Genomic DNA, 13,867 nt, shown 5'->3' on the forward strand with positions numbered 1-13,867 from the left:
ACACATGACAAAATGTATTTTGCCTTGCTTTCATTAATATCAAATCTCAACAAATCAAGCCCAAATTTTGAAAGTAACCTCCAATGAAATCTGGATGAAAGCTCATCAAGATATTAAATGATGGATTTATACTCCTTCAAAATCATTTACTGAAAAAAGGAATGGGATTTGACCTGACTCAATTGAGCTGTGAGTTTTTGTCATAGCTAGGAGACATTTAATTTCAAAGCTTATTTTGAAGAATTCCTTTACAGCTTCTAGAGCATGGGAATTGCCAATGTCTACAACATCTACATGAATATCAGGCACTTTAAATTTCTGAGTCAATGAAAAAACAGAGTTGAAAGTAACCTCTCAGTTTGAAGCAATTTCTCCATAATATACCCTGATAAAAATCCTTTTGAGTTGCTACATTCCCTTGTGTTGTTAAGACTGAGTAAGACTGAGTCTACTAAGTCAGGAGTGGCAGGTGGTATGTTCATACCAGACCTTCTTCTGTCTTACATGCAAGGACCCACAGGTCCCGTTCTCTCCAGCTTCAGGGTTCTGAAGTTACAGCTTTCCCTCCTGCTAGCACTCCAAAGATTGAAGAAAATCTGAACACAGACTGCCATCATTAGCAGCATCTGTGTGAGAAAATATTACCTCCTTCAAGGTATTAGCAGCAGGTATCTTTTTGTTTGACAACATCTTTGCTGAGACAATTTATTGCTGAGCATCTCTGGTACCACAGCATGCCAGTCCCTTGTGATGTACTTAATTTGTTGTCTTGGGAAAGGAAAATACCATGCATTTGACTGGGCACAGCCTGAAGTTCACAATCAGAAAAATGCCTGATTTAATTTACTGTATGTCTTTAAGAAGCAGTCTGCTTGTGCTTCAAACAAAGTAATGTAATGGGCTGAATGCCATTTCATGAAAGGAAAGTTCAGGTAGAATGGCATTGCACAGAAAAAAAAAAATCTTGTTTTGGCATTACTCTGTGCTTTAACAATTGAACTTTTTGTCCAAAAAATCCAGTAGACTCTGCTACAAAGACATTTCTAGATTTAGTATTTTAGTAGCATGGCTGTTAATTAAGGCATCAATAAAACAGAGGCATTTCAGAAAGATGATTGAGCTGCTTAAACTTATTGTAATTTGACTGTTTTAAAAAGAAAATTGTAACACTAGATTCCTAAAATGAAGGAAGCACAATTCTCAAAATACCAAGGGAGCAAAATTACTATTGTAATACTTCTATGAAGAGTCTTTAAGGGAATTTTAAGGTAACAAACCCCTAGAATTGAAGCATATTCAGATTTTTTCTACTAGCCTGACAATTTTTGCTGACAAAGATTGTTCATGAGCCTATCACTTCAGCCAAAGAACTGTACTGGTAACATAGTATTGATAAAACTCTATATAGCGATATATACTCTCCCTTTTTATATACATATGTATGTCTGCATGTACACACCTGTGTCTATTGAGTGTCTCCCAACATGATGCCTCATGCACAAGTTGTTATGGGCAAGCAGGTAAGAAATGAACAGGAAAAAATCACAAGATGGATGGAAAACCAGCTAACCCACTTGACTCAAAGGGTGGTGGGCAAGGACTAGAAGAAGTTCAAGTGTCAGCTGTTACCACTGGTTGGTTTGTCAGGGTGGATACTGGGTCCAATACAATTCAATGGCTTAGGAATGGTTTGGGTGACAAAAGTGAATGCATCCTCACCAAGCTTGTGGGTGGTACCAAAATGGATGGAGGTCAGCCAGAAAGAATAACCACCACACCAACATGTCAACAGGCTGGCAGACGGGGACAGGAAGATTTGTATAAAGTTGAACAAAGGTAAATGTGAACTCCTGCATCCAGAATACCTCACACAGCAGTATGGGCTGGGGTCCAACTATGCGGTGAACAGCTCTGTGGAAAAAGCCCCGCAGGTCCTGGTGTACACAGACTTTGAACTTCAACTTGACATTGAAGCTGAACATGAACCTTCAGGCAAATATGTCCTACATTGCATCAACAAGAGGAATACAGCCAGCAGATGGAGGGATGTGGGAATGTCCTATCTGCCCTGCACTTGTTAGGTCAGAGTTGAAACACTGTTTATCCTGCTCTGCTGTACCAAGTCCTGATCTCCAGAGCTCATGAGCAGCATGGAAAATTTGAGGGAATTCAGTGGAGTGTCACCAAGATGATCTGAGGGTTGGAGAGGTTGACATAGAAAAAAGGTTGCTGGAATTGGCTGCATTCAGTCTAGAAGGTTCAGTGGGATATAACCACAGTCTTACAATATCTTAAGGTATAGAGCAGACTGAATCACTCTCTTTACAAGGATGTCCACTGATAAGAGAAGAGGTGAAGGGCTTCACAAGTGGTACAGTTGCTTCAGTGTAAATTCCATAAGAAAAGCGATTTTACACTGGGAAAACAAACACTGGAACAGGTTGCGCAGAGAAGTGGTGGAATCTCCTTCACTGGGAATACCCAAGACAGTTTGACAGGTCCTTGGGTAGCCTAACCTAAGCCTTACTCTGGGCACAACCCACCAGACTAAACCAGACAGTCATCAGAGGTTCCTTCTAACTTTGACCTTTCCGTGGTTACATATGTGAATGAATGAAATAGAGTGCTACAAGGAATTCAAATGCACAATGGTTATGATGGATTTTTTCCACTATGTATGAAAAGCTCACTTGAATTTATCCATAAGCAACCAAGCGATGTCTGAAATACACTATATATTCCAAACAAGCGTAGACAAGGTCTCTAAATCATATCTTAAATGCACAAATTTGGTGTCATATTTCTTGTGAAACGGGAAAAACTTTAAAATGTTAATGGCATTTTTCTAACTGTAAAAAATCTTTAGTGTGCCATTACTCTATGCACATTTGTAGGCTCTGTATCTTGTTGTAAATTTAATATTGGAGGATTGAGACAGGTAAAGAAGTATGAATACATAATTTACAAAACAGCTTAAACCCATCACAATTTGAAGTGATATCTCAGGTACTTTTGTGCAGTAATGCAAATGCTTCTGAGACTGTATTTATCAACATTATAGTAATACAGATGACTGATAAATGACAAGATATTTTCCATTGGAATGAGATTCAACATTGACCATTTTAGATTTTGAGTTACAGCAAATATAGGGAGCAAAATCAAGTAAAATCAGGTCTCTTGGCACTGAAAATACGAAACAACCTTACCTGACCTTGCTCTGAATCTTGAAAATATGTAAACAGCTGGAGTAAAGTTGCAGCACAGGGAAACACTTTCATTTCTTTGAGTATTGTTGCAATGGATATAAGGTGTTTTATGAAGGCTAGGATTTTCACTTGAGTAATGTAGATGAGTCAAGCTGAGTGAGGTACTTCAGTTTGTCCTTTTCCAAAATTTTTCCCCACCAGACCTAAAAATGCACCATTGTAGTCATTGCATTCTTTTCTGGTGGCCAACCACACCTCCTTTTTGTCTGGACAGCATAAGAAATCCTTGTCCTATAATTTCAATGGCACCAATCTAGATTATCCTCAGATGATCAACTGCTAACAGACTGAAATAATAAATGCAATTCTGCCACACTGTTACAGATACACTTCAGCATTACTCTTTGCTTTCAATTTTTAATGACCCATGAGAAAGAAAGAATTCCTTATGTTTCAGGTCACAAGAACAGTACACACATTTTTCCACTACTACAGGGAAGGCAACAGGTAATTTCGTCCAAACCCAAAAAGGATTTGCATGTGTACTTTCCTGAAATACTGCACAGAGGCTTTACTTATACAAAACACAATGAAAATCAAGCATCACAAATAAGTCAGTAAAAATACATACATTTAACTTGGAAACTTTTTAATGAAGTCTTATGTTCCATAAAACTTACTCTCCTGCTGAAATAGTGCTGGCTGCTTCATATTTGAAAGAAACGTGCAAAGAGGCTGCTTGAAGCTACAGATAAATAATAGATGATGCTCTTCCCAATGGAAGAACAGTAAGTGTTGTAGAAATACAGCAAAATGAAGAAAATCTGTGCTAAGAAGTTGCAAGGAGCTAGGATTTCACATGAAAGGAAAGTGCTATTGTGTTTAAATTTGTAAATTATCACTATTTATCTGGGTCAGTGTCCATTCCTGAGTCAGAATAACTTTTGATGCATTTTAAAGTGTTATTCACACTACTTCAAAGAGAATACAGGAAAACAAAAGAGAGTTTTCAATGAAAAAGAAGAGCACAAACGAATCCCTTTCTCTAATGTTACATTAAGCAAATATCACTGCACATTTGAAGCTGTAAAAGATGTGGTAACTTAATATGAACAGGTTAGACTTTATTCCATGACAGGTGAAAACATTTTATTTCATGGATAATTTTTAAATAAAGACACAAAATGTAGCCCACTCTCCTGAGATCAGGCAAAGACTTCCTTTCCAAGCACAAGAGATAGAAATCTCTGTTGTATTCAGCCTAACTATATATGAGGTAGTGAAATGTAGGGATTTAATGGGTAAGAGGAATTAAACATCATTACAACGAAATTCAACATTTTTGCATTAAAGAGTGAAAAGCTAAGACACACAGGCATTAGCCAAGCAAGGAATGACAAAGGATTCCAGTTAGCACCTCCTGGAGTAAAAGCCAGGAAATTCCTTTGGTTTCCGCCACAGCACTGTTGTGAAAAGCCCAAGTCAGCAACTTGCTGAAAAACCTCGTAAGGGGAAGAGGAACATTTTGTAAGAAATTCTCTCACAGCAAAGGAGCTCTCTGTGAGAGCAGATCTTTTCCAACTCCTCTTCAGACAATTCCTGAACAGGCAGCCTGCTGTCTGCTTCCAAAGGCTGTATCTATATCTCACAGCTGTTGAGAAGTTTTCTAGGAAAATTTGGCCCATAAAATTAGATTTGAGACATATGTGAGGGAGACTTCAGCCTCTTTTTCTCTCTCCTCCCCACCTCCCATATGCTCCATAAGGATGTATGTGCAAAAGAAAACAATAGGAATTAGAAGCAATGTCCTGAGTCTTATTTTATGCATTTACAAATCTCGTTCCTGTATCTGTTACAAAGCCTTTGTTGTTTTTACCAGAAGGTAACTTGGTGTATCTGAATGCATTTAAGAGTTCAAGCATGTCAGCCCGCTTGCACTGTTGCCACAATAAACTACAGACACAATTCTCCATGTAGCAACACCATAGAATTTTTGAAGCCCAGCATAATAATTAACTGCTGACAGTTCTCACCTGGGCCAGTATTTTTGTTCTTAGCATATGCTTGCTCATGTCACTTTTAACAATTAATTATGATACTCCTCAGAGACTATTTTGGCATCTAGGGGTATTAAGGTAACTGTCAAACCTAATAAAACCTAAACTGTGTTTACAACTATTTAAAGGGAATTCTTTCATTGTAGTCACTGAAAAAAGTTGGGACACAAAATGTGGATCTGCATTCCTTGTTCTCAACAAATATAAGGGATTACAGAATACCAAGAAACTGTCCTATTATGAAACAAGTGTTGAAATTTATGGACATTACTTATTTTCATGTCAATACCACAGCCATTGTCATATAATAACTTTGTATCTCACATTCATCTCATTTTAAGTGAGCTCTAGATATTTGCTCCTATTTTCACATATAGGTGAATGCATGCATCATTGAAGCAGGTTACATTAATCCAGTACATGAATTTATAAGAAAGGGAAAAAAGTATCAGTTTACCTATATATTTCAATATATTAATTTAAAAACAAGGTTTCCAACAGTTCAGGCCCCAGATACAGATTTTTTTTGTCATTTAATTAATAAGAAATATGCAGAAACAAGGCACAATACACAGGTAACACATAACCTTAGATTTTATTCATGTTATTTTACACCAGGTACTTACACTATTCTACCAAACTGCAAAACAACATATTGTGGCTGAACACTGAACTAGGAAGTGCAAACATTCTACTAAGAAATTAGTCTCTCCCCCATCCCTACTGCAACAATTTCCATGGCAGCATCAAATTATTAACAGTTCCTAATAAAAAACAAACTTTTTAGGGAAAATGTACTTTGGCCAATCCCTCAAATAATTTCATGGTGATATACTGCTGTCACAGGACTCTGCATTACAAAAACTGTTCCTAACAACATGTGACAACTTCCTATCCTCATTGAAGAATTAAATCATAACTAAATCTATATGCAAGTGAATCATATAGATTTTAAAGTGGAATCAGGGAAATAATTGGACTTGGAAAGATTAAAAATCGCTATTTCATTGTGAAATCCCTATCTTGCTACCTGTTCAGTCTTCAGTGGCATTTGAAAAACCACAGGTTGCCAAATTGCCTACTCAGAGACCAGATTATGCTGTCCACTAAACTGACAAGAAGTGTCATTTTAGAGTTCAGAGGGTGTGGATTTTATGGGTTTTTTTGGAGAATTTAGAAGGTTTTACTTTCTTCTTAAAGCTGATCTAACCCTCATCCTTATACTGCCAGGATTTACTTGGAATATAATTGTTTTGGATGTGGAAAAATGCACAGGACAGAGAGAACAGATCTTTGAAGTACCAGAGCAACCACACCAAAATATTGTAATCCCAGAAGTTTTGGTATGCATGCACCTCCTGGGCCAGGTAAGTTACTATTACTCAACCTATTTCAATACTGAAATACTTTATGCAGAGGGAAATCTGCATAGCTGTCCATTGCTACTTTCCTATCAGATGTTAAAGTGTCTTAATATCTTTAAATTAGAGACATAACTGACCAAGCCATTTGTTTGAAAGGAAATAGGAAATAATGATGTATTTACTGTGCAGAGCATACAATTAGTACTTTTGGCTCAATGCTTGCAGCTGAATTAGCTCACAAATGAGCTTTCACTGTACTCCAATAAAATACACAGAAGAAAATACTGTAATCAGTTCAGGATTGGAGTTTAAGGGACTAGTATAATAAAGAACCTTGAATGACATTAGTTTTGTCATAGTGATGTCAACAATAAGTTAAGGCCTTGGGTCTCCACTGAGACTGCCTGTTGCCAGTGGGATGAGCCTTCAGCTAAATTGTCTTTGCTCTGCAAGGAAGACTGAGCTGCTTTGGTATTTCAATTAAGAACATAATTTTAAAAGTGGCTCGATTCTTTTGTAATCTCAGCAAGGCCACCTACCCAATCTACAGATTTCTCTACTACCTCCTCTCCTGTTCCTACTACAGATTTGCTCAGGGGAAGACTCTTGTTGTCAAATGAATATTAAAGTTTTGCAAGAAAGGGGCTTTTCTATAGAATGTGGAATAAAATATAACTAAGGAAAAAAATAATTGCATGGCTGGTATGAACCCTCATTATTCTTCTTCTTTCAAAAAGTATTGCCACTTTTTGCAACTATTCATTGTATGCCTGCAAGATGTGCAGTTTTGACAAGAAGGGTGAAAAATGCTATTGGAGAAGCATCCTGAGAAGTCAGTCGTTGTTATGAACCCAACAGATGTTAGTTTTCTGTGCTCCCTGAGGCTAAGTAATTATTTATTTATAGAATATGAAACTTAAATTGACAAGTATCTTATACTGAGGCTTCAAAAAATCTCATGTTCTATTTTACCTCTATATCTACTGCACTAAGATAAGGGCAAATCTGCTTATATTGAAGTCTAGCTGTAAATTTCATTAACTTTTCATTTGAAACTAGCCTTTCCTGATGGTGTATGGAATCAAAACCTGGCCTTTTGTCAGCTCCATGTAAAGTTGAGGTGTTACCAGCTGAACCAGTCATCGTAACAGGAAAAATGTGATGGCTTGGATCTGTAAGGTTTTGCTGATGTAACTCAGGGTATCCTTGAAAACACACCAAATTTATTTTACTCTTTTGCCTCTTGAAGTCAAAGGATATTTTGCCATCAACTGCAAAGGGGCCAGACACTCTATCAAGTATTTAGTGTGATAATATATTTCATGATTAAAATGGGCTTCAAAAAACTTTTGTATGGAGTTGGAAAGACATTATCATTAATAGTTACAATATTCAAAACACCTTAAGGAACAACAAAATAACACTGCATTGCTTCCAAAAGTGCAATTTTCTTTCCTGTCTTGGCATAAGAGATTTCATAAATAATGTAAGCAAAAATATGTGCAAGAAGATAAGTGTTTCATAATCTAAATTCATATTTCTTTGCATAACAAGTGACCACTTAGAAAAATGCAACGGATGAATATGAGTGATGCTTTTGAAACTGTCAGTGCATTGGGAAAAAAAAGAAAAAAGTATACTTTACATATTTTTAATTTTTGTTAAGGATTTGGGGAAAATCAAGATGCTTGAGCTAAAGCATTAAATCTTTCTCTGCACTGCGTTTTTCCTATGCTTTTGTACAAAATACAGGCTAAGAATGACTGGAGACTGAATCCATTACACACTTGTAATACTTCCATTGGCATCCTGGGCCATGAAATTAAAAGAAACATGTGCTTATAATCTAATTTTACAACCAGCTGTAGCTTGAAAGTACATACTTGCCCTCTGCAACCTACATGGTAGATACATGCAAAAAGACAAGGTTCAATAGCAGTAAGACTAACTTAAAAATGGTTATGTATAAACTTTAAAGAGAAAGATGTGCTGGTAGGAAGGAATGAGGAATATATAAAAAAATCACAAAACCTAAAAGAGATAAACTTGAAAAATCAAAATACATGGCTTTCTTCTCCATTTTTACACACAGTAATAGATAACAATTTGAAGACCAGGTGTCTGTTATTTGAGCAAGATAAAAAAATATCCATTGAAGAATTTAGGAGGACAAAATATGCTCACATAATCTGAATATACCAGGTTAACTAGAGCTATTATTAACACTCTTTCAAAATTCTGTAAGACCACATAATAGTAGAATCACAAAATGGTTTAGTTGAGAAGGACCTTTGAAAGCCCATCTAGTCCCAACATGCCTGCCATGGAGAAGGACATCTTCCACTAGACAAGGTTGCCAAAGCCCCATCCAACCTGCCCTTGAACACTTCCAGGTTTGGTGAGGCATCCACACCTTCTCAGGGCAACCTCTTCCAGTGCCTCATCTCCCTCACTGTGAAAAATATCTTCCTTACACCCCTAATTTACCCTTCTTCAGTTTGAAGCCATTTCCCCTTGTCCTGCCACTAAAGGCAGCTTTAAAGTGATTATACTGTGCTTGACTAAGATTTACAATCAACCTGCTCTTCTGAGTTTAGAGTATGGGGAGTAACCTTGCAGGACCTCTTAAACTCTGCTTGCATTATGGATTCATACAAATTGTGTTTCGCTCCAGTTGTGTAAGCTGAATTTTATCCTCAGTAGCACTTGGGCTATTTCTAGTGTTCACTCCTATGGGAGCTCTGTCAAAAAGTAATTTCTGCTACTTTCACACAGAAAAAAAACCCACCCAAACTTTTTCCTAAAGGGAAAACAAATGCTCAGGTAATACTAATATTACTGTGGAAAACCCAAGGATATTGAAAAAGATTTGCAGCCACTATACTTTAGACCACTCAGCATCCCAGCTATATGCAAAGTTGACATTCTTTCTTTGGAAATAAATCCTAACTTTTCTGACATATATTAAATATTGGCATATGGTGACAAAAGTATTGCCAGCAAGAGCAGTACCTGAATAATTCAACAACAGAGTCATGGCCAAAGAAGCTGAAAGAAGTTGTATTTAAAGTAGATGTTCAGGATGCATTCTTGGAGTTTTTCCTACAGTGATGTCACCTGACACTATGCCACTTGCTGTCTGCCAGCATGAATAAAAATAAACAGGGTACACTACTGCATTTATTTCAGTGATAAATAAGGTTACTTTGCTGATTTCTTAAGTAAGTTTGTGACTTTATCCAATGCTTCTGGTGAGACTGATTGGGCAAAATATTTCCCAGAGGTAATGGTTGCTAATTTGATAGGATTAAATTTCTGATGGAGAACATAATTTTTGATTGTTAGCTTGTCTATTAATTCAGATTTTCCTAGAAATAATATGGGGTAATTTGAATGTTTGCAGTATGTATCTCTAGCATTTCACAAATGTCAGTACGGTGATAAAACCAAAAACTAATAGCAATATTAAAATGAAATATGATGGTTGAGTAAGTGCACAAATTGTTTTCCTATAGATATCTAAACTCTCAAGAAATCAAGGGTTTTCTGCATGATATGTGGAGATAGATGTGTCTAAAGTTAATTTGTAAGTTTGTTCTAGCTATTTACTATATGAAAAAATAGTATTTATGACAAGATTTCTCTTTTGAAAGGTCTGGCTTAAAAACTATTGAATTCAGTGATAAGTTTTCTGACTTTTTTTGAAGTATATTGTATTAGCTGCTTTAATATTCTACTTACTGAAGCTAAAAAACAGCATTTTAAAATTCAGGATGAAAATCACCACAGGGCTCATTTTGCCTAAAAGCAAACTTGGATGGGATTTGTTCTCATTTCTGTCAGTCAACACACTACAGAGCAATAAAGTCATGGGATGTGGTGTACAAGCAGATACTGCTTAAGAAGGTGTAAAAGTAATGTGTTTAGTTACACGTGCATGGGACCTGGTACCTTCAGAAACCCATCTGACTATTGCCAAATGGACAAAAGGCTTATATATACATACACACACACACACACACACTGTACATACACAAACCATTCTAATCAAGCAGATGTTATCCATGCAGATTCACAGTCAGTATGTGATACACACCTAAAAACTAATCTTTCATATGTGAAAGAGAAGCCTGGGAATGGCATTTATTTTTGGTGAAGGTTCAGGGACTGGTGCACCTCTTGTCATTTCTCCTCTGCCTTGGACTGAAGCTTTGAAATGACAAACGTAACAAGGTACTTACCTTGCACTGAAAAAAATAGGATTTCAATTTTTTTCCCTAAGGGAGTTTAATTTCACAAATATAGACTATACAGATATAAAAACTTTTGAGGATCTTATCTTAACCCTAGAGCTATAGATTTGGAATGATTAAAACAGACTGCAGTTACAAAATATTGGAGATCTTGAATTCACAATACAAAACACTCTTTTGGCCTGTGGCATGATGTCTTCAATGCATCCATTTGTTGTTATTAGTGTGAACTGACAGTTTAGCCACCAAAAAAACCACCTTCCTGTACATAGTCCTGTCATGACACACATCAGCTTATACACTCTCCCACATAAAGTATATTTTTGCTTTTGCAAAGCAGTTCTGGTAATGATTAAACATGTAGTAACATACATTTCCAGAATGTGACAAATACAAAACCCAAGTGTAGCCATGTCCTAAAGTCCATGCTTAGGTGAAATACTAGTGATCCTTTAGACAGGTAGATCCTGGATCAAACTATTGAGCCCAACATTTTCAGCAGAAAGGCCAGCAACTCATTTCTCATGCTCACCAAACCTGTGTTCAAAACTGTTTTAGTCCTCGCTGCCCACTGTTTGCTCTTGAACAAAAAGGAATTACTTACTTCATAAGGTGTAGAGGCTGCGGAAACAGTTCTCGTCTGCAGTCCTGTATACACGACTGGGAGAGGTATTGCCTACTGCTGACAGCCTGCAAAATAATTCATTTTCTGAGGCTGATGATGGACAAAGGGAAGATAAGATAATTTATTTAAAACTAGATAAAATTGAGTTTTATTTGGCAAGGGATTACAAAACTGGCTATTTTAAAAGGAGGGAAATAGGTTTATTCATAGCATCACAGAACCATTTGAGCTGAAAAAGATGTGCAGAGGCACACAAAGACCACCTACAGCTAAGTTTCACAGAACTTACATGCTTTTCCTATCATAAACGTAAAGAAGGATGGGAGCCAATTTTCCATTTGAAGAACACAGAGCAAAGAGATAACGCCATTCGAGCTAGAGGGATGAGACACGTGTATCCCTGCACCAGTTTAACAACTCCTCAAAAATATGTTTACCAAATAAAGCTATCAATCATGTACTTAGGCTAAAGTAATCATGCAATTTTGCTGGAACTTCAGGCAATAGCTTGAAATTGTGTTAAATTATTTATTCCTAGAATTACTTAATGGGTCCACTGAAAAAAAGCAAATGAAACTCTTCTTATCATGCATTTCCCTCAATTTCTCCAAACAGACAGTAAGAGGCAATATTGCCACTTGTCCTAAAGCTTTCCTTGGGGGAAGATTTCCTCGGGGAAGAGACATTTTAGGCTATGGCAGAGGTACTGAAATGAAACACAGAGAAGCAGCCCCAGCCCCACTGGTTTCTGGCAATACAAATTCTCTCTGCAGCATTTAGCTGGTGGCTCTCCAGAGCCTTTCTCAGCCAAGTGGAACTGCACCTGCTTTCCATTGCAAATAACCACAAGAGCAAAGCCTCCCTGTTGCCAAGCTCTTAAACCTGTGCTTTGGTCTCTAGCTCAGTATAACACCAAATGGTCTATGTAACAGGAGCAATTCCTGTTGGTAATTACTTCTGTTCAAGTTGGTTTTTAGAAAGCTCTCTTTCCTAGGAGAAATCCTGCCACTCATGAGCAGAAACTTGAAATGTCCCTCCAGAGACAGCCTTGAGGTGTTACAGCTCTGCCTGCCAGCAGCCATCTCATTGTTTTGAAGTGGCCTGATCTAAACTGAATGTGTATATATGAAGAAAGACTTTCAATTCATTATATTGGCAATCAAGGACAAGGATATCTGTGCACTGAAAAACCCTGTGGTTTGTGTATTGTTGTTTATCCTTTATTACTTCCCATGGTAGATCCATAAAAGTGGTGGCCTTCTGCCTGTCTTATACAGCAGTGGTGTATTTAGCAAACCTAGTATTTCCTAAATTGCTGCTCAAATGATTAATATTTAATTAATGTTAGCCAAAAATAAATAAATAAACAAACAAACCCCTCAGTGTCACTGCACCTAGAAGAGCTATTGGTTAATCTAGTGGTGGAAGACTGCTTTTTGAAAGCAAGGATATTATGCTTAATCTGACAGGGAAGCACTCAGTTGTCATTGTACAGCTTCTCAATTAAGCAACTACACTAGAAATTGGTAAATTCACAGAATATTTCTACAAAGAGTGAGAATTATGAAACTTCAGATTAAAAAACAGATGTAGTATTCAGCTTATTTTTTAGATTTTGTAAGAAATACTGAAGCCTGAGAAAGATGTGAGCAAGTCTGTAGGCTACTCATGTGGTCTCTGTACACTCAGTCTGGAGACTGTCCCCTTTTTACCTTGGATCCTCTTCATATTTAAGGTGCTATTTATTTACCTCAGATAATATTCCAATACTTAATACCAGGACTTTCTTCTTCTCTGTTTCATTCTTATCATCTCTGTATGCATAAAACATCAGAGTCCATGTACTTGTTGAGTAGACGCTTTAATTTTGTCTCTTCAGTATGTGAACAATTTAATTCTCATCGTTCTTTTCCTCTTCCAACTTAATGCATTTGCAGGTTTGTACTCTTGCATGTCATGTTTTGTACATGGTCTACTTGAATTCAAACTTTGACAAATGGCAGTGTTTTATTTTAAAGAATTTGTGAGCTTAAATTTACCATCTCCAATGTGCCTTACTGAGCTTTTAATTTTTCTTGGATAAGAAGTAATATGTTTTCTACTAAAAAAAAATGTTGCAATGAAGTGTGCTGCAGAACCGATCATTATATTTGCCACAAAAAGCCAAATACCAGATTAATTTTCTCCTTTATGAATCCTTTTTTTTTTGGTGCTAAACAAACTGTTATCTTGACTTGTTTAGATATATACTAATGGAGCAACAGGTGTCAACAGCTGAAAGTGCACTCCTTCTCAAACTCAATCTAGTTTCATTAATAATGCAAGTTTATCTGAGGAAGCTGTTCCCAAGTACTCTCCA

At 36.8% G+C, this 13,867-nt stretch overlaps 1 protein-coding gene across 3 annotated transcripts in view; it reads right to left on the bottom strand.

Annotated features, from left to right (window-relative positions):
• Positions 1-13,867, bottom strand: part of DLGAP1 (DLG associated protein 1) — a 400,953-nt gene that overhangs the window by 162,222 nt on the left and 224,864 nt on the right. The window contains exon 1 of one of the 3 annotated variants that reach the window (XM_063396003.1): positions 11,488-11,575. The exons of the other annotated variants lie outside the window; for them this stretch is intronic. The gene's annotated coding sequence lies outside the window, so the exon portion shown is untranslated. Of the gene's footprint in view, positions 1-11,487; positions 11,576-13,867 lie in introns of those variants that run through there. 3 annotated transcript variants of the gene reach the window in all.

This window comes from Prinia subflava, chromosome 1, assembly GCF_021018805.1.
Source record: "Prinia subflava isolate CZ2003 ecotype Zambia chromosome 1, Cam_Psub_1.2, whole genome shotgun sequence".
Classification (NCBI taxonomy): Eukaryota; Metazoa; Chordata; class Aves; order Passeriformes; family Cisticolidae; genus Prinia; species Prinia subflava.